This window comes from Rattus norvegicus, chromosome 18 (assembly GCF_021556685.1).
Source record: "Rattus norvegicus strain SHRSP/BbbUtx chromosome 18, alternate assembly SHRSP_T2T, whole genome shotgun sequence".
NCBI classification, from domain to species: Eukaryota; Metazoa; Chordata; class Mammalia; order Rodentia; family Muridae; genus Rattus; species Rattus norvegicus.
Window position 1 is genome coordinate 49309635 of NC_141551.1, and position 23856 is coordinate 49333490.

The 23856-nt window shown below is 39.1% G+C and overlaps 1 protein-coding gene and 1 pseudogene across 41 annotated transcripts in view; one reads left to right on the top strand and one right to left on the bottom strand.

Annotated features, from left to right (window-relative positions):
• The window catches only part of Timm23-ps2 (translocase of inner mitochondrial membrane 23, pseudogene 2), a 93694-nt pseudogene extending 93203 nt beyond the window's left edge, over nucleotides 1–491 (bottom strand).
• Nucleotides 492–509: 18 nt separating this feature from the next.
• The window catches only part of Csnk1g3 (casein kinase 1, gamma 3), an 87264-nt gene continuing 63917 nt past the window's right edge, over nucleotides 510–23856 (top strand). For 10 of the 41 annotated variants that reach the window (XM_087593415.1, XM_087593430.1, XM_087593423.1 and 7 more), the window contains exons 1-2: nucleotides 706–956; nucleotides 7432–7520. The gene's annotated coding sequence lies outside the window, so the exon portion shown is untranslated. 41 annotated transcript variants of the gene reach the window in all.

The window sequence follows — 23856 nt, forward strand, 5'->3', positions numbered from 1 at the left end:
CTGATGAGGACCTGAGCACACACATGTGAACCCAAGCCATTTTCCTAAGCATCCTGGATTCGTGGTACAGAACTCGGGGAGGTGGGGGAAGTTAGGGGTTGTTTCTAAGCATCCTGGATTCCTGGTGTAGCACTTGGGGAGGGGGAGGAGGGAGGGTCAGAATGAGGCGGAGAACATGTCGACCAGGTCCTGATTTGCCGTCCAAGAATGCCTTGGCACCCTGGCTGAACAGTGGTGCCCCGACCGCTCCGTCCCCTCGATTCTTTGCAGCATTTCTAAAGCTCTCGCAGTTTCTCTGCAGACCTCGCTCAGCCTGCCTCCCACGGCCTCAGGCAGAATCCACCAGGGACCTACAACCGCTCCCCTCTCGCGGGCTGCTCGTGCGAAGGCGGGATAGGGCGAGACTTAGACTTTCTGGCTCCTGCCAGCCAATGAGCGCGTGGCCTCCTTTCCGGCCGGCGAGCCGACCAATCCGAGTCGGTCGGTGTCATCTTCGGCTCCGCTCGGCTCTTTTCGCTGATGCAGGCTGCTTGGGGGCCTCCGCCGCCGGAGAGACTAGACGCTTTCCTTTTTTTTTCACCCCCTCTTTTCTTTCGTTCTTTTTTTTTTTTCCCCCTCCTCTCATGTATTCACTTCCGGGTCCGGTGCCGCTCCGGATGCTCGAGGCCGAAGGATGTTTGACCTCCGGATAAGCGAGGCGCCGCCGTGCATTCATTCCCGGTTGCATCGGTGGCCACAGCCGCGGCCCGGACGGCGACTCCGCTCTCAGCGGCGGCAGTAAGGAGGAGCCGGCGGCGGCGCGCTGAGCCAGTAGACGCGGGCCCGTCCTTCCCTCGCTCGCGCCTTCCTTCCTCGGCCTCGTTCATCTTCAGCGGCCGCCGGCGGCGGGGATGTGCCGGCGCTGACGGGCGGACGCGCGCCGGGCCGAGCCCGCTGCCCGCGGCCGCGCCTCTGAGGTAAATTCCGGTCGGCGGAGGCCCGCGGGCTGGCGGGCGAGGCCAGGAGGGCGGGCGGCGCGGGGGCTGCGGCCCGGGCCAGGGAGGGGCCCGGCGGCCGCCCGACTGCGTGAGCTCCCGGGGTGGCGGGGAGCAACTTCCCCGAGCTGGGGCGGAGGCGAGGTGCCGGTGTGCCGAGCCTTCCTCGGACTCCGAACTTGGCCGAGCCGTGTGGGGAAGGCGGCGGCGTGCCTGCCGTGGGCTCTGGGGTTGGGCTGGTGTGTTTACCCGCTTGCGGGGGAGGTGGCACCACATTTCTTGGGTGCAGGCTGGTGATGGAGATTCCGTGTGCTTCTGGGGTCGGGGGAGTTAGGCCTGTGCCATCCACGATCACTCCTGCTCGCCCACCTCTTGTTTCAGGACGGAAAGTTAAAGGGTGAGCGAGAAGTCTGAGTGGCAGCAAGCTACTGTTGCTACGAGCTGGGGATGAGTTTTTAACTCTGTTGTGATGAGTGTCCAGGCTTAGGTCAGTGTCCCCTTTGAGCATTGTGTTCAACATGCATTTAATATTAGAAGACAAAATACCTTAAAAATTAATTTACGAAAAGAAACTATTGTCCTTGCAATTATTGCTTGTGATTATACTTGGCATTTGGCCACAGGTAGAGATACCGAACTAAAAGTGGAATAAAAATTAAAAAAAAAGTACGTTTCTTTTAAGAATATTGGCTTTCTCAGTGTGGAAGAAAAAATACAAAGTTGTATAAGGATAATTTAATAGATGTGAGACTGGTTTTAGAAAATGTATTCTATGTCAAAAATCAAATGCTTTGCTACATTCTTAGTTGCTTATATTCGAGATGTGCTTACGGTGTTTTATAATGGTTACCTAACTTTGCTTCCACGGTGATTCTGACCTGTTAATATTTTGTATTTTAGCTTTTCTAACTGCACAAAGATTATTATTATATTTATAGGCCCGGGAAGAAAGGTGTTACCAAGTACATTGTGTGCCTTTCGCATACATTCTTAATAGAATACGTACATAGATAGTTTCACTTTAAGTGAGCTTGCATTTCTGCATGTGTGTGTACCAGGTAGAAGGAATTCATATAGAGCCTGGGGACAGAAAGTTGTTTTTTATTATTTGTGTACTTGATTTTCGGATTTGAGACAGGGTCTGACTACATAGCCTAGGTTGGACTTGAATCCTTTATCCTCCGTCTGTGGTCACTTGAGTGTTAGGGTAGCCAAGTAGTGTTCCACCTGACTTTTAATATTGATAGAGATGAGACTTTTTTGAGGTTGTGGAGGGCCTTGAGAAATGATTATGGATAATTTATTGTACTCCTTGACTGCCCCTCCCTATTTGTCAGCTTAAAAATTAATGAATTATATAATTGACATTTTCATTATTAGATTGGGAAATGTTAATAATGTACAACCCGAATCTTTTTAAAAGGAGAGCCATTTGTTACTATTTTCAAAAGAAAGTTACTGGAACTAGAATCAAGGGATAATTTTAATGAACTCACCCTCTACCTCTTGATGTTACTAGAAAAGCAGAATTATGAAGATGAGTGAGACTATGTAGCTACCTTCAAGGGAGAGGCAGGCATGCACACAACTAAGTGTGACACAGGCTTCCTGTAGGTTTTATTAGAGGTGGATGGAAGTGTGGGTTGTATGTGAAAGATGCTAATTTGAAGGGAGTTATGAATGAGCGTGGAGCTGTGACACCGTGTTTGGGCCTTAAATATATTTATAGACCCAGGGGGCTGGGGACAGTACTTTTGGAAGTGAAGGGAGTGGGTTGAGCCCTGTCTGGGTGTTAGAGCACCTGTTGAACTGGATGCCAAGCTGCCCTGGAAGCTGTGAAAGTAGGTGGAGAGCAGGCCATGAAGGTTCAGCATGCCTTGTATTTAAATGAGTCAGTTTGAGGTGTGAGGGTTCAAATGTATCTCTTGTGTGGTGACAAGAGGTGGGCAAAGAAAAATGGTACCTTAAAGGAAACAGAATAGCCCCATAGTTAGCCAGCTATCATTTATTGCTACTGGGGGAAATGTGTATACAGTGGAAAACAGTTTGTACAGGGCTTCATAATTTTCTTTACTTACATTTGATTATGGGTGTGCCTGGCAATCTGGTAATTGGTTTTACATGAAATAAATCAGGATTGTAAAAATGACTCAGGAAGAAATGGGAAGCTCTCCAATCATTTCTCTGATCCCTCTGATCCTTCCTGTAACCTTTTTTTTTTTTTTTCCCCTGCTAGGAACAGAACAGATCTTTACTATGGTATAGTTTTGGGTCAGTCCCTCCACCCCCCACCCCCCCCAGAATAGAACATGTATTGATTTAATTACAAAGGGCCTCCCAAAACAATATATACAGGTAAATAGAGGGAGTGCTGAAATATTAAACAACATGACAAAATGCAGGCTATTGCATAATCTGTTACTGTGAATACATTTGAAGGTGAGATCTGCTATGGATAAAGTATAACGTGAAAAAATCTACACAGGAAGGAAGTTAACTGTAATAGGAAGATGGTAAAATAAGAATAGCTAGTTATAGGTAAGCATAAGTGGGTTTTTCAGTCATCTTAAGTATCAGTCGACTGTAAAATAATTTAACCCTCAATAAATCACTATTAGAGCAGTGCTTAGAAAAATAGCACCCTCATACCGTTGTTATTGAGAGTGCTTGTGAAATTGTGAATCATGTTACAGTGAAGTTTTTCTCTCCCTTGAATTTCTTTCTTAATATCAAAAAAGACTTAGATTGTAACCAAGTGGGTATTGTCTTGAAACCTCCCCCTAAAAAACAAAAACTGGCTACAATTTACTTTTAGTGTAGTTTGTGTAAAACCACTTTGAACTGGTCTGGGGGATGCAGTTGAATGATGGGACTTCCATTTTGAGAACAATGCAGTTTTAAGTGATTTTAAGCAAGCTGTTAAAATATATCTTGGGAATAACAATATATATTTGAGTTGTCTTTTTCCTGACTTCATAGTTATCAGTATTGTTTTTTTCTTCAACTCTCATATTCCTTTTGTCTTTATTTAAGCAGTTGGCATTATTTTAAGCATTTGGTATTATTTGATACTGTTAGTATGTTCCAGTGTTGGCTCTTTAAGAAGAAAGTTGGCATATTCTGTTCATGGGAGTTTGGGGATATGTGTCTTTCTAGTTGTAAGGAATCTATAGGCTCAGAAAACAGTTTCAGTGGCAAGCATTCCCTTCATGTTGAACCACAGACAGAGTCATGCTTGGGGTCTTATTTTTGGAATTGACTATGCACTATTTGTTAATGTGATAGGACTCTGATGGCCTGGGGATTTCTTTGAAATCATGTAATAAGGCCCAGGGTTGTAGCTCAGTGGTAGAGCTCTTGCCTAGAAAATAGTGAAGGAGGGAGGTGTATGTGAGGATTATTTTTAGATACTTGTTGTTACACATGTTTTCCTTCGCCCTTCTCAAGTAGAAATTTAGAAGCTGTATGTCTGAAGTTCCTTTATATTATGGGGCCTGGGGTTAGCATGTACTGATTATGTTCTTAGACTGTAAGTTATTGTATTTTCTCCATCCATTTTCTGTTTATCACCTTAGCATTCTTAACAATGGAATATTAATGTTTTTTTGTAGAAAGAAATACTTTTGGCTATTTTATTTATTAGTGATGTGTAACCTAGTTATAATTAAGTTTACAACATTTGTGGCTGAATCTTGTCTCCTTTATTTTATAACTTTCTGCGGTTTAAGGCAAAAATCCACATGAGATGTGTCAATTCTTTCTTTCCTCTAGTACAGTAAGGTCAGCCTTGGCGGTTTTTAGATGCGTTTAGCCAATTCTGAGTTGCTTAGAAGTACTTTCTTTAGCTTACAGCTCCATTTGGCATGTATGCATGTGTGTTGGCATGTGTAGTGCGGGTAGCGGAGAGGAGATTGAGGGTTGAGGCTTGAGGCTGGTCCGCCATTATGCTCCTCATTGAGAATCAGCAAATGGATGTAAAAGTGAGGAGGTACGATGCCATAGACATTCTCATTCCACAGAGTGCTGATATGTATCAGCTGTTAGGGCTGGTTGGCGTGTGGAATAACCAGAGACTCTTGGGCAGACTCACTATAGGAGAATGCCTCTTAAGTGACGTCTGCGTAACCACTCATGAGCTTAAACGGTACTCTTTCCTTTCCCTCTAGAATGTACAGAGCCCATGCCGCACGGGGTGGTCGGAAGCTACTCCCTACTCTCCTCTTGAACGTTCATTCCTACCGGTTGTCCCTACCAAGAATCATTTGTGTTTATGCTCCACAAACCATCAGTGACAGTTACACTTGATTTTGTAATTACATATTGCAGTAAAACGTTGTTCAGCAAATTCTGAGGTCAGAAACATGTTTGTATGAGAGCCATTTTGCTGCTTTGGAAAGAAGAGTGTAGCAAAACTAATTACAGTTGAAATATGGGGGAAAATGAAATGATTTAATTCTGGACAATAATATAAAGACCCCAGAGTAAGGCTGCTTAAGTGTTTTGGGGCCTTTTCACATGGAAGGAACAGAAGCTGGCAGTGACAAGTGATGTACCATGGGTGTGGCTTTGTAAGAAAAATAATGTGGAACTCTCTCCTATGTGAAGAAAGGAGCTTAGCTCTGCAGTGCAAGATTGCCCTGTAAATGGGCCTTGTATTTTAGCTGCACTAAATTATTTAGGGTCTGTGGCATCTTGTTCTGTAGATTAAGGGAAAAAAAAACTCTTTAAAGCTAATTTACAACGGATGATAAACAAACCAAGAGGGAACTACTAAATCTAATCTCCTAATTGCACCTATCTCTTAATGACTGATTGACTTGGTGTTTTGAGTTGATTTTACTCGGTAGTGAAGGTTAGCCTGGAAGTCACCATGTAGCTCAGGCTGATCTTGAACATTAAATCTTCCTGTCCTCTTTCCAAAGTGCTAGGATTATAGGCTTGAGCCACTCTGCCAGGCTGCATCTTCTTTTAAAACACTAAGGAAATTCTGGTATTCCTGACCCTACCAGAGGGTCATTTCTCAGAGTAAATTGTTTGAATATCTAGTCAAGTGATTGTTCATCTCATAGTTCGCACTACAGCCCTCAATCAGATTTCCTGTGCTGTTTTTCTGCTTTTATACAGCATCAGCATTGGAGGGAGTAGAGCCTTATCGTTTCAGTGGCTCCACAAGTTAAGTAGGGACTGCTGGGGTGAATTGGTAGGTGAAGCTGTTCTTAGAAAGTAAAAGTACCGCTCCCTTGATGTGTATCAGGAACACTTGAACGTGGTGCAAAGCATGCTGGTCCGATAGTGTAAGATTGCTGTGCTGACTTGCCTAACTTAGCTCAAGCTGGGAGGGAGAACTTGCAGTTAAACATAACAAGGTCCAGGTTGATAAATATGCAGGGATATGCTACTTAGATGGGATCCACACTTGAGAAGGCTGAAATGCAGCGTACTCAAGTGCAACAGTTGAATGCAGGGAGCACGCCAGGCTGAGTCGTGAGCAGTTGTTTGCTTTTCTGTGTCTTTGCTGGCTGTGCTGTCTGCACTCTCAGTTCATCTTTAGGCTGCTATCAGATCACACTGTGGACTTCTGTTGGCGAGGAAGGAGTGGCACTTGCCGTCTGCCTTCCCACAATTTGTCCCTCCCTCCCAAATCAAATCTTAGCGTTGGCCCATCTGCTCCTTTCCCCTTCATATTTCCTTGATCAGACTTAGGTGGTGCACCTGTTTTGTCAGTTGGGAGACGGGAACTTGGGTTGTTAGGTTCGGTGCCTAGTATAACGGTATATCTGTTGTCCTGAGAATACATAGAGGAGAGAGGATCTTTTGGAAATAGTTTGAGAAGGAGGATTGGGTGAGGTGAAAAATAGAGGTGTTATCAGTAGTGACCATTATATCTACTTGTTTGAGAATGAAATAAATAGTGCATGCATAAATGCATTTTGAACCCCACAGTGTTGTGCAGATAACCATGGATGAAATGTTAGAAAGCTTCCATGCTGCTGTCTTAAATGTGCTCATGTCTGAATATTTTTCAGCACTAAAAATATTTCTAGTTTTTAAATTGACTAACTTTGAGTCACTAAATAGGTTATCTAAGTAGTAAGATTATGTTTTTCCATGACACTCTTGAAGCTATTCTAATTTTAAATAAAAAATGCATGGATAATTTTATTTAATTATTTACCAAATTGTTGCCCTCTGGTTCTTGTTCAAAATACCACCTACACCTTTGATCTCAGTAGACTGCTTTGTTCCTCACACCAAGTAGGAGAGTAAGTGCTCTGAGGAAATAAATTGTCAGACAAACTTGGAAATGTGGAGTGCCAGTAACAGGAGGAAAAGGGTGGTTCCTTACCAAATTTGAGAACAGGAGAAACAGTGGTGGTACTGTGGGAAGGTTGTCATGTGCTTGATTAGTAGAGCTCTGATATCCAAATTACTAATATCACACACCTCTGACCAACAGGTGGGAGGCCATAAAAGTAGCCTCGTCTGCATTGCAGATTTGGGCTGTGACTGGACTGAAGATCAGTTAGCCAAGCTTTTCTAGGGCAGGTACTGTACTGTGTTCTTATTCTTTGGAAGCATTCAGCCAGAGGTGTGTTTGTTTTGTTTATTTGTTTATATATTTAGTAACAGATTTTTTTATTTTCCCTTAAATAGCAGCAGTAACCAAACACTGAGGTGCACACCTGTGTGTAATACACTCACTGAATGATCTCAGGCTCGACCTGCTCCAGTGAAAATGCAGAGCAGAGCGACATACAGCCACTTACATATTTTCATTTTGAAGAAAGTTATAGTAGACATTTCCTCTTCATTATATGTAAAGGAAAGGCATAGAGATGTACACTGTGCATAAATATATTTGTGTTATTTATCTACCAAGAGACTGTTAATGACAGTTATTTGTAAGTGACATTATTTAGAATTATTTTTACTTCTCTACTTTTAGTGTTTCTCTGTATTTGAATTTTCAATTATATCTGTGCATTACCTCATCAGAAAAAAATTTGTCCTTCCTATCTATCTATCTATCTATCTATCTATCTATCTTTTACTTATTTATTTATTTTTTGAGTAAAGAGAATAGATTGTAGTGAGGGATGTTTTCTGTCAACTTAGGTTTTCTTACACTTAATTTGTTTTCATGGTGTAGTACCTTGAAATAAATGTTAAATGTATTGGTACATACTTTTTTTTTTAATTTTTAAAATTGAATACATTGAGATTATCTTAAGTTTTGAGTAGATTTTGTGTGTGTGTGTGTGTGTGTGGGTGTGTGAGAGAGAGAGAGAGAGAGAGAGAGAGAGAGAGAGAGACAGAGAGAGAGAGAGAGAGACAGAGAGAGATTATTGTGTGTATGTTTTCATTTGTGTGAGTGCATTTGCCCAAGTGGCTTACTTGTAGAGGCTAGAGTTAACTTCAGATATCTTCCTCTCTCTTCACTGAGGAAATATCTCTCAGAGGACCTGGAGCTTGCTATTTTAGCTAGCCTGCCTGGTGAGGAGCCCCAGGATCTGCCTATCTATGTCATGTTTCCTTCACCCCTAACCCGTGCTGGGATTACAGGCATGTGCTGCTGTTTTACATGAGTGAGCCATCTCCTTAGACCTCTGAAGTTTTAAGTTAAAATTTGCCATGTGATACCTTTGGTGTAAATGTACTTTATAGAAGTAATAGGCTTCTCAGGATTTCGAAATTGTGTTGTACTTTTTTAGCTTTGTTTTTGCAAGAGTACTAGACAGTGTATTAGAATGTGATATATTTAGCGTTAAAATTATGTTCAGAACTTCCTTTGTGAAAAGGGAAGTGAAAAATTTTTTTCTCCACACCTAGTCTGTGTCATTTATTTTTTATTTTTGTGAACTCCTTATTCTAGCAATGAATACTATATTTTCATTTGGCAGGCAAATGTGTTTTGTAATAAAATGTAGAAGAGAGAACGTTCATCCTGCCCCACTAGTCATATGCATGTCTATGTCTTTTGAACATCATTATGAGTCCTTATAATGAAATTGTAATCAGGGATCACCTAGCACTAGTTTTCAAGTGTAACTGCTACGTGTTAGGTGTTGGGTAGGTGGAACTTCTTGGTGCATAGTTTTTTTTTTTTAAAGATTTATTTATTTATTATATATAAGTACACTGTAGCTGTTTTCAGACACACCAGAAGAGGGCGTCGTATTTCATACAGATAGTTGTGAGCCACTATGTGTTTGCTGGGATTTGAACTCAGGACCTCTGGAAGAGCAGTCAGTGCTCTTAACCACTGAGCCATTTCTCCAGCCCCTTGGTGCATAGTTTTATAAAGCATTATTTTATATTTATTTCTGGGACTTAAAAGCAATACTCCTGTAATACTTCATAAATCATCAAGACATAGAATCTTGTGATACTAATTTTCATTCAAGCAAATTGTAGATTTTTTTCTGAGTTCTTTTCTAGCATGGGAATGTCAAGGTATATTGTGACTAAAATATAAAGATTCTGTATATGCTTACAGTCTTTTGTCATTCTTTTGTTTCTGGTCTGTTGAAAGTTAGTTGATCAAATGTAATTGTATTGTGTGCTTTGCTAATTATCTTAACACTGTATTTATAAAAGTTAAATTTTTGTAGACTGGAAAATAATTTATGACTATTTTGGATGAGAGAAATGAGTATGAAAGTGAACTTTATTCTATATGCTTATTAAAAACTTTGAGCAAAAATTATTCCATATATTATCTCCCCCGTGGAAGAAGGTAGAAGAAAAGTGTATATATGGAAGATTGTTCTTGTAGACTTTGTAAATAGATGACTGTAGAGAAGGGGTCCTAGAGAACATTTCCTTAGCCCAAATCCCTGTTAACATTGTCCTAGGATGTTAACTAACTAAATATATTTGAATGTGGTGATTGGACCAGAGCACTGGTATGCTTTAGATTTCTATAGGCTATTTCAATTGGCTTCAGTGTTGAAAGTCTAATTTCCTCCTTTCTTTGTACACACCTTTACCATTAAGATCCAATGACTTCATACTGTCATTTTAATTGGGGATGAGGTATGAAAATGATAGAGGAAATGCATGGGAAAGGCATGGAGGTTCATTCCCAGTACTCAGGAGGCTGAGATGGGTGGATTTCCACAAGTTTGTGGCCAGCATGGTCTATAGAATAGGACAGAAATAAATAAACACATACATATACCCAGCTGTTCTTTAGAGAACCAGGTTAAAAAAAGTGACTTCTCATAGCATTGGGCCTGACTTCTTTGGTGAGGCTATTTTCATTTCACACTGTTAATTTTTGGTAAGCATGGCATCAAAGCTAGAGCATCTGTCTTGTAAAAGCTTGTTAAAGGGAGGTTTACCAAGAAATTATAGTATCAACTGGGAATAACAAAAACAAGTACATCTCTATTACCTTTAAAGAAGGCTTGCTAATTAAAAGTTACTCATTTTATGTTATATTGATGATAACTTATAAAGTCATTGTTTTTTTTTTTTCTTTTTCTTTTTCGAGATAGAGTCTTGGTATATAATCCAGACTGACCACAAAACTTTGAATTTTCTCTCTTAGCTGCTAAGTGCAAAAATGGCAGGAGTGCTCTCTGGGACAGAAGAGGAGACTCTAGCAGTCATGTACTTCTTCCTTCTTTGTATTATGACAAGTACCTCTGCTTTTCTTAATAGAAATTGTTTTTATGTCAGAATGGTATATTCATAGTATATTGTCTTTATGGAATATAGTTAGGAAATGTATACACGTTAATACACTATGATGGTAATAGGTGTGTATAGGAGTTTTTTTGATAACTCCTTGAGGTCCTTTTGTGTGTGTCATTTGGTACTAATTTTTGGCTCAGGATTAGCCTCACTGCCTACACCACTTTTGGTCTGACAGAATGGGAACAAGCCATTTTATAATGAGTTCAATTCAATTCACACACACACATTCACACTCTGCATGGTGGCGAGTTTGGATTTTGGCATTATGTAAGTTGTAAGGTTTAGATTTCTAAAAACTACCCTGATATTTGAGAATTTGTGGTAGAGAGCTTTAACATTGAATACATAGGATTTGGAGAACATGCTATATGTGAACATTATGACTTTCAGGGATTGTTTTTAGTTAAGCAAAAAACCACAATACTGTAGTAAAACCAGCATGCTATAAAGAGTAATGAGCACCGTTTCACAGGACTGTGCTTTGTTATTAATGCTTTCACCATAAAAATATTCTAAAATACCAATTTCTTATTTTTGGCATGGATTGACTTTTAAAATTACAGAATCTGTTCTGAGATGTAATTTTTAACTGTGCTTGTATATGTTGTATGTTCTTGCATGCACCTTGGCGCCGCGCCTGTGTGTGTGTGTGTGTGTGTGTGTGTGTGTGTGTGTGTGTGTGTGGTTTGTGCACATGTGGTATGCATATGTGCATGTGTGTAATTGTGGTATGTGTGCATGTGTATGGAGGTCAGAGGACACTCTAGAGTTCTCTCCTTTCAGCTTTTGTGTGGGTTCTAGAGATACAGTTCAAGTTGCCATTCTTCATGACAAGGTACATTATATGCTGAGCCATCTCGTTGGCCCTTTAGCTGTCCTTTTTTATTTGGCGTTGGGGTGTCAACACAGGGTCTTTCTTGTGCTTGTGAGGCAAGCAGTCTGCTAGCTGAGGGTTCGCTAGTTCCTAAACTCTTACCTTGTTTTATGTATTTGTAGGTTTTTTTTAAATGCTGGATTTTTTTTTCTTTTTTAAGTGTGTTATCTCGGACTCCTGTGCATCATCCTAGTCCTTACTAAGGCGTATGCAGACTATACCACCTGTGTATACCATAGTGTACAAAATCTTGAGGTTTTCTGAAAACTAACAAGGGGACTTTGTGAAAGCTGAGTGGAGTCGGGTAGATTGGCATCTGCTTCTTGGTAGGGACTACTGACTGGAGAGTACTTACTGGGACATTTGTTTGGTATGTTCCCCAGGTAGTTTCAGTAGATGCTAGCTAATTTTTTTGTTTTCCATCTTGTAAGTTTATGTACAGCCAGAGGACCATATTTTAATCTGCAGTAGGGTTTTTTGTTTTTGTTTTGTTTTTTAACAGTTACTGAAAGTACCTCCCTTCATTGCATGTTCACTTTTCCCTACTTTCTTTTTAGTTTTTGTCTCTGAGGTCTTGGGCCTGACTGAAGTCCAAGAGTGTAGTGTGGTTAGGGTGCTGAGTGTGGAACCATTCGAGAAGTCTCTGCTTAGCCGGGTGTTCAGGTGCTCTCTTCAGAATCAAAGATTATATCAAGGGTATTTTACATGAGAATTTGTGTCAGAACACCTACTGACAACTCTCTTTTTTAGACATTTGACACTGTCCCAGCCCCTGTTAATGACAGAGTTAAGGGTGTGGTTGTAATGCCTGTTTTAGTTTCCATGAACTTCCTTAATTTGTTTTTAATACTTTACTGTAAATACTTTAATATCTGCTTTGACTTCTTTCTCCCTTTACTTCCTAATCCTTATCATCTCTGTTGACTTGCCTTTTCTTTTTCTCCTTTTCTTTGTATTCTTCTCATTCCCCCCCTTAAAATAAAGTTTCCCAAGAAAACTTAAAATTATGGCATTCTGTATCAGTTTTTTGGGGGGACTGGTATAAAGGTAGCAGAAACAAATCTGCATTTAATAATCAAGTAGGAACTTTGCTGTAGGGGAATGCCACTGATCTGATTTGTGAGGTATAGTGTTTTGTGCATATGTTCTTTTTGTTTTTGTCCTGAAGGGTATGGATCAGTGAACTCGTCTGTCACATGCTTTCTTAGCTGTGCTTTTAAGTGTACCAAGATACCAGACACTTGAAGATACACAACCTAGACTAAGCATGTTGAACTTTATAGATAGCCAACTCCTTTACTTAAATGACAAGATCTAGAACTTATGGTGCAGTTCTGTACACTTGGCATGAGTTCAGACAGCACTGTACTTTGGTTGTAGTACATAGTATACTTTACTACCTGTTTAACATAGCATGTCAAAGACTGTCTTGTTTTCATACTAACTTATTTAAACAATAAAACCTTTTAAATGTTATTTTCTTTTAAGCTATTCTAATAAAGTTTACTGTAGAAATAAAAAAAAAAGTAAAATCTGAGGGCTGGGAAGATGGTTCAGTAAGTAAAAATGCTTGCTGCACAAGCATGAGTTTGAATCCTCAATACCCACATAAAAAGCTGTATGACTTCATGTGCCTGTAACCCTAGTCAGTGCTGTGGGAGACATAGACAGCATAGTTCAGGTTCAGAGAAACCTTTCCTTAAGGAAATAATACAGAGAGTTATAGGATCTACTCACTCATGTGAGTGTAGGGCTGTGTGCATGTGTGCACACACATGTAATTGAAAAATGCAAATTTTTCCAATAAAATATGAGACAATCCATTCATCCAGCGGACGCACAGCCACCTGTAAGCAAGTGCTCTACCACTGAGCATTACCGCTGATTCCTTGCCCTCTTTTTGCTTCTATTTTGAGGCACTCTAACGCTCAATAAGTTAAACAGGTATTCTTGAAGTGGTAACTTTCCTATTCATCCTCTCTTATTGTAGAGATTCATAGCCCAGACTTCTAGGCCCAGCTGAGGTGGTCCCCCTCCCCCTTCTTTTCCCTTTTGGATTGTAGTGTCTGGAGAGTCTAAATGACCTTTAATCCATAAGATACTATTTCACTTCTTGTAGTGTGTCTTGGAACTGTAAATACCCTTACGGCTTTAAGATCAGCATACTATCCCTTTATTCAGGATAAAATTCTATATAAATTAATATTACCAAATTTCTAATAACATTTTCATTGATCTTTTAAATAGTTTTGATGTGTTTTTTGGAAGAAATGCTTGGTAGCAAGACTTGTGCCTTTGAGGACATCAGATTAACAGATTGTAGTATCTCAATACTAAATGAAAGAGCATTGTTCTCTACGCTTCCTCAACACTGACAGTGAAGTGTAGAGGTTCAGTTGGATTCAGTTTCAGATGTTTTACTTAAAGATTTGAACATTCTTATGATATTAACAATCATTCCTCATCCTTGTTTGGTTTCATTATAATCACCAGGAGTTACATATTGCTGATACTTAATTGTAAATGTGTGTATGTGTATGTGTGTGTGTGTGTGTGTGTGTGTGTGAGAGAGAGAGAGAGAGAGAGAGAGAGAGAGCGTGAGCGAGCGAGCGTATACTTGTGGGGGGGGGGAGTTTGCCCACCAGAGATTAGTGTCTTTGTTAATTGCTTTCAATTTTGATTTTTTGAGATAGAACTTTTCACTGAACCTGGGGCTCAGGAATGGCTAGAATGGATGGCCAGCAAGCCCTGGGGCATCTTCCTTTCTCTACCTCCATAGTGCTGGGATTACAGGTGCATGGCATAGAGTTCAAAGAGGGTAATGGAGCTTAAATTTACCATAGCAAGGACTTTACCTTCTGAGCTATCTCTTCAGCCCTGGAATAATTGTTTTGTTTTTCTTTTCCTGAAGCCAAGGTTTCTCTCACTGTGTTGCCCAACTTGGTCTCCAATTTAAAATCTTCGTGCCTTAGCCTGGGGTTACATATGCCTACTGCAGTGTTTAGCTTTTTATTTGCATGATATGAACGCAACCCTTCCTGCTTGTGGGACTGAACCATCTCCCCAGCATGAGGTGGAATACTTTCAATGAAAAAATTTTCATCTATTAGATATTTTTACTATTTGTGGATTAAATAGTTGCAAAATTTCCTGCCTGCTAATATTTATTTGTAACCTCAAAATTGATACTCCCAGTGCTGTTCCAGTGAGCCACAGACAGGAGCATACAAAAAATAGAAACAAGTTAGATTTAGTCAGCGTGTTCCCAGTTGAGGTTAAATAAGGTGACACAATCTCCTGGTTTTGCTTTTCATAGTGAGTCCTTTGCTTTCCTTTTCCTTTCCTGAGTTGTTTAAAGTGGCCCCAGACTTTGTGCTGAAGTGCTGAATGATGTTCCTAAGGATAAGAATCCTAGTGTGTTGGAGAGAGAGTATGTCTGAGTAAGTTTAGTTGAGGTGCATATATGATGGTGTGAAGTGTTTTAAAATAAGCCTGCATATTGATTGACTGATTAGAATTTTGTGACGAAAGAAAAAGTCTGGACAGAACCTTAAGTGTATTTTCCCTTGGAGAAGTGGTTTAGTTTTTTATTATTCTGTATTTGCACCGACTTGATAAAATGTAACTATTATGAATCAGATGTTTTTGACTTTCCTGATGAACAGGAGAAAATAATTTTTAATGACTAAAAGGAAGATCATGCAAGTAGAGAGTGTGTTCATCCCAGCCCTTCTGTTTGATTTCCGTAGTCACTTCATCCTTTTCTAATTCCCCACCCCTAATAACTCACCAAGTCCAGTTTTCATGGGTGTGGGGGCATCTGCTGGAGTGTGGTCCACCTACCAGGGGCCACACCCTTAAAGAAAACTGACTCTTCCTCTCCTAGCAACCGGCAGTAACTCCTCAGTTAGAAGTGTAAGCTATGCTAGTATGCTGACTGCCTTGATCTCCCGGTGTCAGTCAGGCAGCCACAGACACTGCTGTGGGTGCATAGTGTACTGATCTCCATGTTCCAAAGACACTTTCACTCCACCCTCCTCAGCCTCTTCTTACAATCATGCTACCCAGTCTTTCTTCTTTGATGGCCATGATGGCCTTTGGGGCTTGAGTAGGAGTGACACCCATTTCCCATTTGTGGCTCAATACTCTGCTGACACTTACTCTCTACACTGTGATCAGTTGTGAGCTTTGTGCTTATCACTGCCTCCTGCACCAAGATGTCTCTGAAGAGGTGTGAGAGCTGTACTCACAGGCAGGAAGATGAATTCAGGGGACAGTTTGACACTGTGTCTGTTTAGTAGGATAATACCAGTAAATTCACTACTGAGCCTGTGAGCTCTGCAGCCATGGGCTTATAGCCAGGTTTATGGTACTGGGCATGAGCTTTCTCTTGTGGAGCAGGCCTTAAAGCCAATTAGAGAGCAACTGCTTACCCTCTTAACATTGTTGTTGCTATTGCACCCCTGGACATATCTTGCCAGAATAGTTGTAATTCAGGGAGCTAGCTCAATGGTAGAAGAGATTTGCTGGAGTGTTTGTCACTTCAGCTCTGGAACTGGAGAATTAGCAGATGGAGTGATGAAATATTACTGCTTCTTTTCCAAACTGTAATCAGCTAGTAATTCTGACAGCTTCTAGCTCACTATCTTGCCTAGAAAGGCAATTCTTTTTTTTTTTTTTTTTTTTTTTTTTTTTTTTTTTTTTTTTTTTTTTTTTTTTTTAGATTTTATTCATTTATTATATGTAAGTACACTGTAGCTGTCTTCAGACACACCAGAGGAGGGCATCAGATCTCATTACAGATGGTTGTGAGCCACCATGTGGTTGCTGGGACTTGAACTCAGGACCTCTGGAAGAGCAGTCGGTGCTCTTAACCACTGAGCCATTTCTCCAGCCCTAGAAAGGCAATTCTTAAGTATAAGTCTGACCTGCAGTTCTCTCTGTATGTACATATCATAAATGATTAGGAGACTGGATTTTTTATAGTTCTTTTAACTGTTCAGAAATGTGGGCTTCAGTAAAGATGAGTTAATAAGGAGTGTTTATTGTCACATTTTCACATTTATGGAGAGATGGCTCAGTAATTAAAAAGTTAAGAGCACTTGTTGTTTTTTCAGAGAACCCACATTTGGTTCCCATGTTAGGCAGCTCACAAACTGCCTGTAACTCCAGTTCCAGGAAATCTAACACCTTCTTCTGGCTTCTGCAGACATCTGCATATATGTGACATACACATGTAAACATACACATGAATAACTATAAAAAACAAATTCACCCATGAAATTGAAGTGAAAACAGAAGACACTGTGTGGACCTGTACACACGTACATCCTAGTGATTGTTCTGCTTTCTCTTCCTATTCTGAAACCTGAAGTTGGGCACTTTTATAAAGAAAAGTTGATGCTGAAGAAATGGCTCAGTTGGCAGAGTGCCTGCTGCGCAGTCGTCAGAACGCCAGGGTCATGGTGAGCCTCGTGTGCGAGCCAGGTGTGGTTGTTGCATACGCCCACAACTGTAGTGAGGGGCAGCGGGGCTGTGGGGCTTCTGGAACTTGCTGGCCAGCTGGCCTAGTCAATCAGTGAGCACTAGTTTCAAAGAACCTCTATCAAAAAGATAAAGTGGAACACAATTGAGGAAGATAGCCACAACCTCTGCCTCCCACACATGTGCACACATATGAGCATAACGCATGCATGAATATGTTCATGCTAACACTTCATGTACACATTTATACTTTACGCCCACCTCCAATAAAAGAAGTTGATTTAGGTCATAGTTTTAGAGATTCAAGGACATGGTGGTGACATCAGCTTGGTTCTGGTGAGAAATTCATTTTGAGTGTCCTTATGGTTGTAGATGGAGAAGTCACAAGGTAAGACAGGAAACCAGAGGGCAGGGGAAACTTTTATAATTAACTCTTTGAGAACTAAATCACTTCAAGGGTTCTTCTCAGTGACCTAATGATTTTCTTCTAGGACTTGTTAAAAATCAGATTTTTTTTTAATGTCACACTGGAGACCCAATTTTCAATATCCGACCCTTTGGGGATATGTTTGAACTGTATGCATCATGGCATCTATATTTACTTGAGAATAGTAAGACCTGGTTGACTAGAAAATTCATTTAATTAGACTTAGAACATTTCTTCTGATGAAGTTTAGAATTTAATAAAGTTTCTCATTTAAAAATTGCCTTCCTTGTACCTGATTATAATACACTATGATTATAATACACTATGATTTGGTATTCCTGTTATTATATAGTAACTTAACTCTAGAAATACTTTGACTATAACCTATAGAAATGTATTTTATTCTTAGGATCAGTATTTTACACACATACACACACACATTTATGGAATTGAAGTTCTCTTAAGCACAATTTTTTTTTTTTTAATTGTCAGGCACAGTGGTACATGCCTCTAATCCCAGATTTTGGGATGAAGGAGAGTTTGAGGCTAGCAGTGAGTTCCAGGATAGTCAGGCCTATGTGGACACCCCCTGAGTCAAAACAAAACAAACAACAAAGAGCATTATGATTTTCTTTATTTCATGTGTGCATTCTCTTTTCTTTTCTGTTGGACAGTTAAACATACTTGCTGTTTAACAGGACCTATTAAATTAGTTTCATGAGGGACTAGTGGGGCCTGAGCCAGTTTAGAGAACATAAAAACTAGTTAGTAATCTTTTTCTATTTCTTCTTTCTCTCTTCTTCTTCCTCCCCTTCTCCCCCTCCCCTTGTTTATTTTCCCTTCTTTTAGGTGCTAAGATTGGAAGAGTAGTTAATGGGTTTTCTTCATAGGAATGTACAGGGACATCATTGAAATCAAGTTTCAGAAATATAATTTTAGATGATGGGTTCTAAATCTTTTGAGACAAATTTTTTTATAGTATGTAATTAAGGAAATTGATGTCCATATTTTTGACATTATGGTTAATGATTTAGCTTTAAAAGTAAGTGTTCTTTCCTTAGACAACTGCTGTTGGAGTAATGCCAGAAACCAGTAACTGGGACACTTGGTGCTAACAGAAGCATGTGATGTAGTGGCTAGCCATCACATCACAAATGTCTCTACTCATTTCAACTTCAGAGAGGCTTGCAGACACATTCTAATACATTTTTATAGATGTTGAATAAAAGATTTAATACCTGAAATGAGCCTTTTTGTAATAAATACAGTTTTAATTTTCTATTTCTTGAGAATTTCATGCATGAATACTTTATATCAGTTCCACCCTTCTCTCTCCCTCCAGTTACCCCCATGTCCTCTTTACTCCCTTTCAAATTCAAGGCCTCTTCTTCATTGTTATATTCACACAAACACACATGTATATGCGTGCATGCACACAAACAAAACCTACTGTTGAAATAAAACAGTAAGCAAATATATTTTTATTTCATGTAACAAGCCTGTTGGGAAATACTACTGTCATAAAAAAGATTCGAATGTACAATTTGATGTTTTTATATGTTATAACTTTGTACTTATAAGCATTATAATATTTATTAGAGTTGTGTGAAATAATTCTTTTTCTTTTGTTACAATAGTAATTTGAGAGTTAGTATAATAAATAAATTATTTTTAAATTCTAAAACTCATTGATGTTGATTTGGTTAGCATATGAAGCAGAACACAACTGCACAGACACAGACTGTGTCTCTTTTTTATCTAGTTGTGTCCTTAAAGAGGTTAGCCTTCTGGTGAACGGTCTTAAATGATTAAACCATGATGATTTATCAGTGATTGTCAAATTAGAGAATACCAGTCCCTATATGTCTAGTCAGGCTATGCCAATGCTCTCCAAATCTAGAAGCTCTTGTATTAGTGGATGTTACTGTATCAAAATTGAAGATGTTCATGAAAATAAGGCAATTGATTATTCATATTTGCTCCTTTTTAGAAACAATTTTAAAGTCGACTTACTCTCTTTCTTTAACATATATATCTTTTAGCCTCTTATACACATAGATAGATAGCTATGTTTATTATTTCTACTTAGTAGAAGGATTAAGATTTTAGTTAAAGAAAAAACATGTTATAAAAATTGCAACGTCCTCGAGCATTATAAGTATTTTGTGTTATGAAACATTGTGAACAGGGCAGCGTATTTCTGTGGCACCCCTAGTAGTTGCAATGCCATCTTTGAGATCTTGTTAGCTGTCTTTCTTGTATCCTTCGACTTGACTGTCTCTAACAGATTGTTTCACTCTAGATTGCATCTGCATGCACAGCTTCAGCACTACAGTTCTTTTCTTAGCTGATCTTTTTCTTTTTAAGCAACTGGAATGTAATTAGACACACTGAATCACATCTAGTCATATTTGTGCTTTTTGTTTGACTACTAGAAAATGCAGAAATAAATTCATTTTGTGTGGGTGCTAGACTGAATAGTATGTAATGTTTTTTCTCATTTTCTTAGCAAATATTTTTAGGCCTTTTATAGTGTGCCTATTGAGATGTTCTAGACATTTTTAAAAAGCATAGTTGGATTTTAAAGCACCGATGCTACTTAGTTTTCAGGGTAGATTGCTTTTGAGGTTTACTTATTTGTTTTCAGGTGCTAAGGTTGGGGCTCAGGGCCTTGGAGCTATACTCCCAACAAAAATATACCTTGTTTACTTTCTAAATATCACACCATCATTTGAAAACTGGATTCTTTTGTCAGAAAAATGCTGGCGGAAGGGGTCTGCATTTCAGATTAAGAAGTCTTCAGCTCTTCCACTGTCAGGTTTTGTGCTGTTTTTGAATTATTCACTAAGAGTGAGGTTTCAGCACATCTACTCTGGCTTCCTACTACTCTGTAGTCTTTACTTCATCCTTCTCCTGGTGAACTTGTACCTTACCCTTTCACTCAAGACTGCAAAAAACAGAAATTCTTATTTCTGTGCTTTCTTTTATTTTATTTGTGCCTAATTAATAACCAAACTTGCATTAATTTTGCTCTAATTTTAACATGGTTAGGCTCCATACATTATTTTATTTTATTGCAATATTAATTCTGAAGGTTGAAAATCAATGACCTAGGCTTGTACTCTTTTAGTCTAACTTTGAACCCATGTAGTTTGCTAGATTTACTTTTCCCCTAATAAGCATTTCTTTGATTCCCTTCCCTTTCCACCAACTCCTTTCCCCTTCCTTTCCCTTCCCCTCCCTTTCCCCTTCCTTCCCCTCCTCCCCTTCCCTCTTCCTCTTCATTCCCCTCTCTGCCCTCTTTCCTTTTGCCTCCCCTCTCCTCCCCTTCCCCTCCTCTTCCCTCTCCTCCCCTCCCCTCCCCTCCCTATTTGGTAACCTATTTGTTAAACTTCTGTCCAAAAATATTTACATTAAAATCCAGTTAGTTATGAAGTATTAATGAAAATAATTTTATGGTTGGGGATCACCACAACATAAGGAGCTGTAGTCACAGCATTAGGAAGATTGAGAACAGGCTGGGCTCAAACTCATGGCAATTCCTCTGTTCAGTTTCCTGAGTGCAGAGGTTGTGAGCCATCCAGTGTTTCTTTTTCTTTGTTCTCTCTGCCCTTCCTGTTAGTAGTCATTGTTAGCTAGAAGCAGGAGACATTGGACTTTGTTATTATTGCTTTTGAATTTTGCTTTTTATTCCTTTGAAAAACTGTAGTTTCGCTTTCTTTATTAGTTTCTTTGTTCCCTCCTCTGTGTTTTACACTCCCCTTTACTCTAGCATCAGTTTATACTCTGTGTGTTACTGTGTCTTCTAGAGGCTCCAAGGAGAGAAGACTGATTGCTTTTAATTTTGTTGATTTTAAAGTTCTCTTTTATTGATTAAATAATTTACTAATAGTTTGCTCCCACCCACCTTTGGTAGAAAGAGCAATTTTCATATTAGATTTCCTTAGATGTCTAGTGATCATTGATTGTCAGTTTATATTTGTAAAAGAGGAGATTAGGTTTTCCTTTTAAAGCTCTTAAGAGTTCTGTATATAAATAAAGCTTATCAACTAGAAGTATTATAGAAAACTTCATTTATCAATGTGTAATATATATAACTGACCTAGCTTCAAGCATGATGTTAAAAGTTCGGGGATCATAAAAAGTTACACGTAAGAAACTGTATTATCAAATACTAATACTTCACGAGTGCTCTCATAGAGAAAGTTCTACCACTATTTAGGCCTGGCCTAGAACTTGGCAATCTTTCTTAGTCTCCTAAGTATTAGGATTACAGGCATGTGCCATCTCATACAAATCTCCAGGGTTCTACTGGAGATTTTGTGTATGTATGTGTGTATGTGTATGGTGTTAGCAGCATGTGGTCGTGGTATCTGTGTATAGGGCAGAGGTCCACCTTCCTGTGTTGACTCCTTGCCATTCTACTTTGTTCAAGACAGGGTCTCCTTTCCTTGGTGTAAACAAGGCTAGTTGGCATTCTGGAATTTCTGGAGACTCCTGTCTGTGCCTCCCTTTTGTCTACAAGGGCCTGTGCCTGGATTACAAACAATAGTGACTGTTTTTTACGTAGGTTCTGCGGAATCCAAACCTCAGGATAGTGCTTGTACTCAGTGAGCTGTCTCTCTTTCCCCTATACCTGAGATTCTTAGTTTTAAACTATTTTAATTTCTAAAAATAGTTTTAAAAGAATTCTATATTTCAAGTTTTAATAGTTTCTTACATATTCTGAACTAAATGTAGTAAAATAGGACATGCCTTAGTTTCTTAGTGATCACCATTATGTTCTGTTTCCATTGCTTTGTTTTTTATCAATCAGAAAGTTCAGTTTTGAGATTGGACTCATTTTTAACTATTAAAAAAGCTTGTTCATTTGCTGGGCTCTATTTTAAGCTAATCCATTACTTCCTACTTCTCTACTGATTTCCCAGTTTCAGGTGTGAGCCTTGGATCAGGGTCCTGTACCAGGGAAGGAGTTTAGGGCTGCGTCTTGGCTCTCCTCCTACATCAGTGCTCTGTGTACACCCCCAGTTCCTCCTCCATCAGTGCTCTATATACACCCCCCGTTCTAGGTTTCATGTAGGACGGAAGGCTGTGGAAGGGAGAGGTAAACACTCTTAAATTGAATGGTACTCTTTTATTTTCTAGTCTGTTGTGGAAATGTGTGCTTCTTATGCACCTTTTACACAGACAGCAGTCTACTGGTATTTCTGTACACAAATATGCATCCACAGGCTTTACCCAAAAGAAGCACAGCCAGGAGACTGGGAAGGGCAAATAGACTGAGGAATGAGAAGTATATGAGTATCTGTGAACATTTTTACTTCAATTGTGGAGCCTTAAATTTAGAATATGCTTTTGGATATCTCACTATTTACATATAAGTGAAAAGCTATATATTTAATGTACAAAAATTTACCAAAAGAAAATAATTTTCTTCTAATGGAAAAAAGCAGAGAAGGAATTTTTTAAAATGTTTTAAAAATATTGCTATGTTCATTAATTATTTAAAATAGCTGCATTTTAAGGTTAGCTTTATGTAAAAATATGGAGGATATGTTATATTTTGAGATACTGTGCTAAATTTTTATTATGTGAGTAAACATTGTTTATTTTTAGTTATATATATTTCCGTGTATACACATGTGCATGTGTGGAGGTCAGAGGATAGTTTGTGGGAGTTGGAACACAGTGCCTTTACCCTCTCAGCTATCTTATCAGCCCAGCTATTATTTTAAAAGTACATTTTGAGGTACAAGGCACGTATAACACAATGTGCAGTTTAAGTGTAGTTTTCTGCATTGGCAAAGATGTAGATCGCTGCCTGTAACTCCTGATAAGAAAGGTATTGGACCCATGCTTCTGTGCTATTTTCCAGCGAAGCACCCTTCCTCTTAGTAAAACACTGCTCTGATTTCTGTTTCCACAGCTTAGTTCTGTTGCTTCTAGGATTTCAAAGACCAGAACTCAGTTGTGCCTGAAGTCTTTCCACCTACTCCTGATTCAAATAGTATCCTATGATGTTAGTACACCATTTTGTTTATCCTTCTGTTGAATACTTTATGTCCAGGTTTGGTTATTATAAATAAGGCTACAATGAAAATGGGTGACAGATCTTTCTAAGTACACTGTTTTATTGGTAGGAGGTCAGAATAAATGTACATTTTATTTTACTTCATGAAAATCTGCCAAACTTGTTTCCATTGCCATACTATTCTATATGTACACCAGCAGTTAATGACAGATCTACTTGTTCTTAATTTCTATTAGCATTGCTACTGGTAGACTTTCAGTTTTGCTTATTTATGAGATGGAATGGTATGTTTTTGGTTATATTTTGTATTCCCATGATAAGTATGATGTTAAACAAGATTTCATACCTGTATTGGTTATTTGCC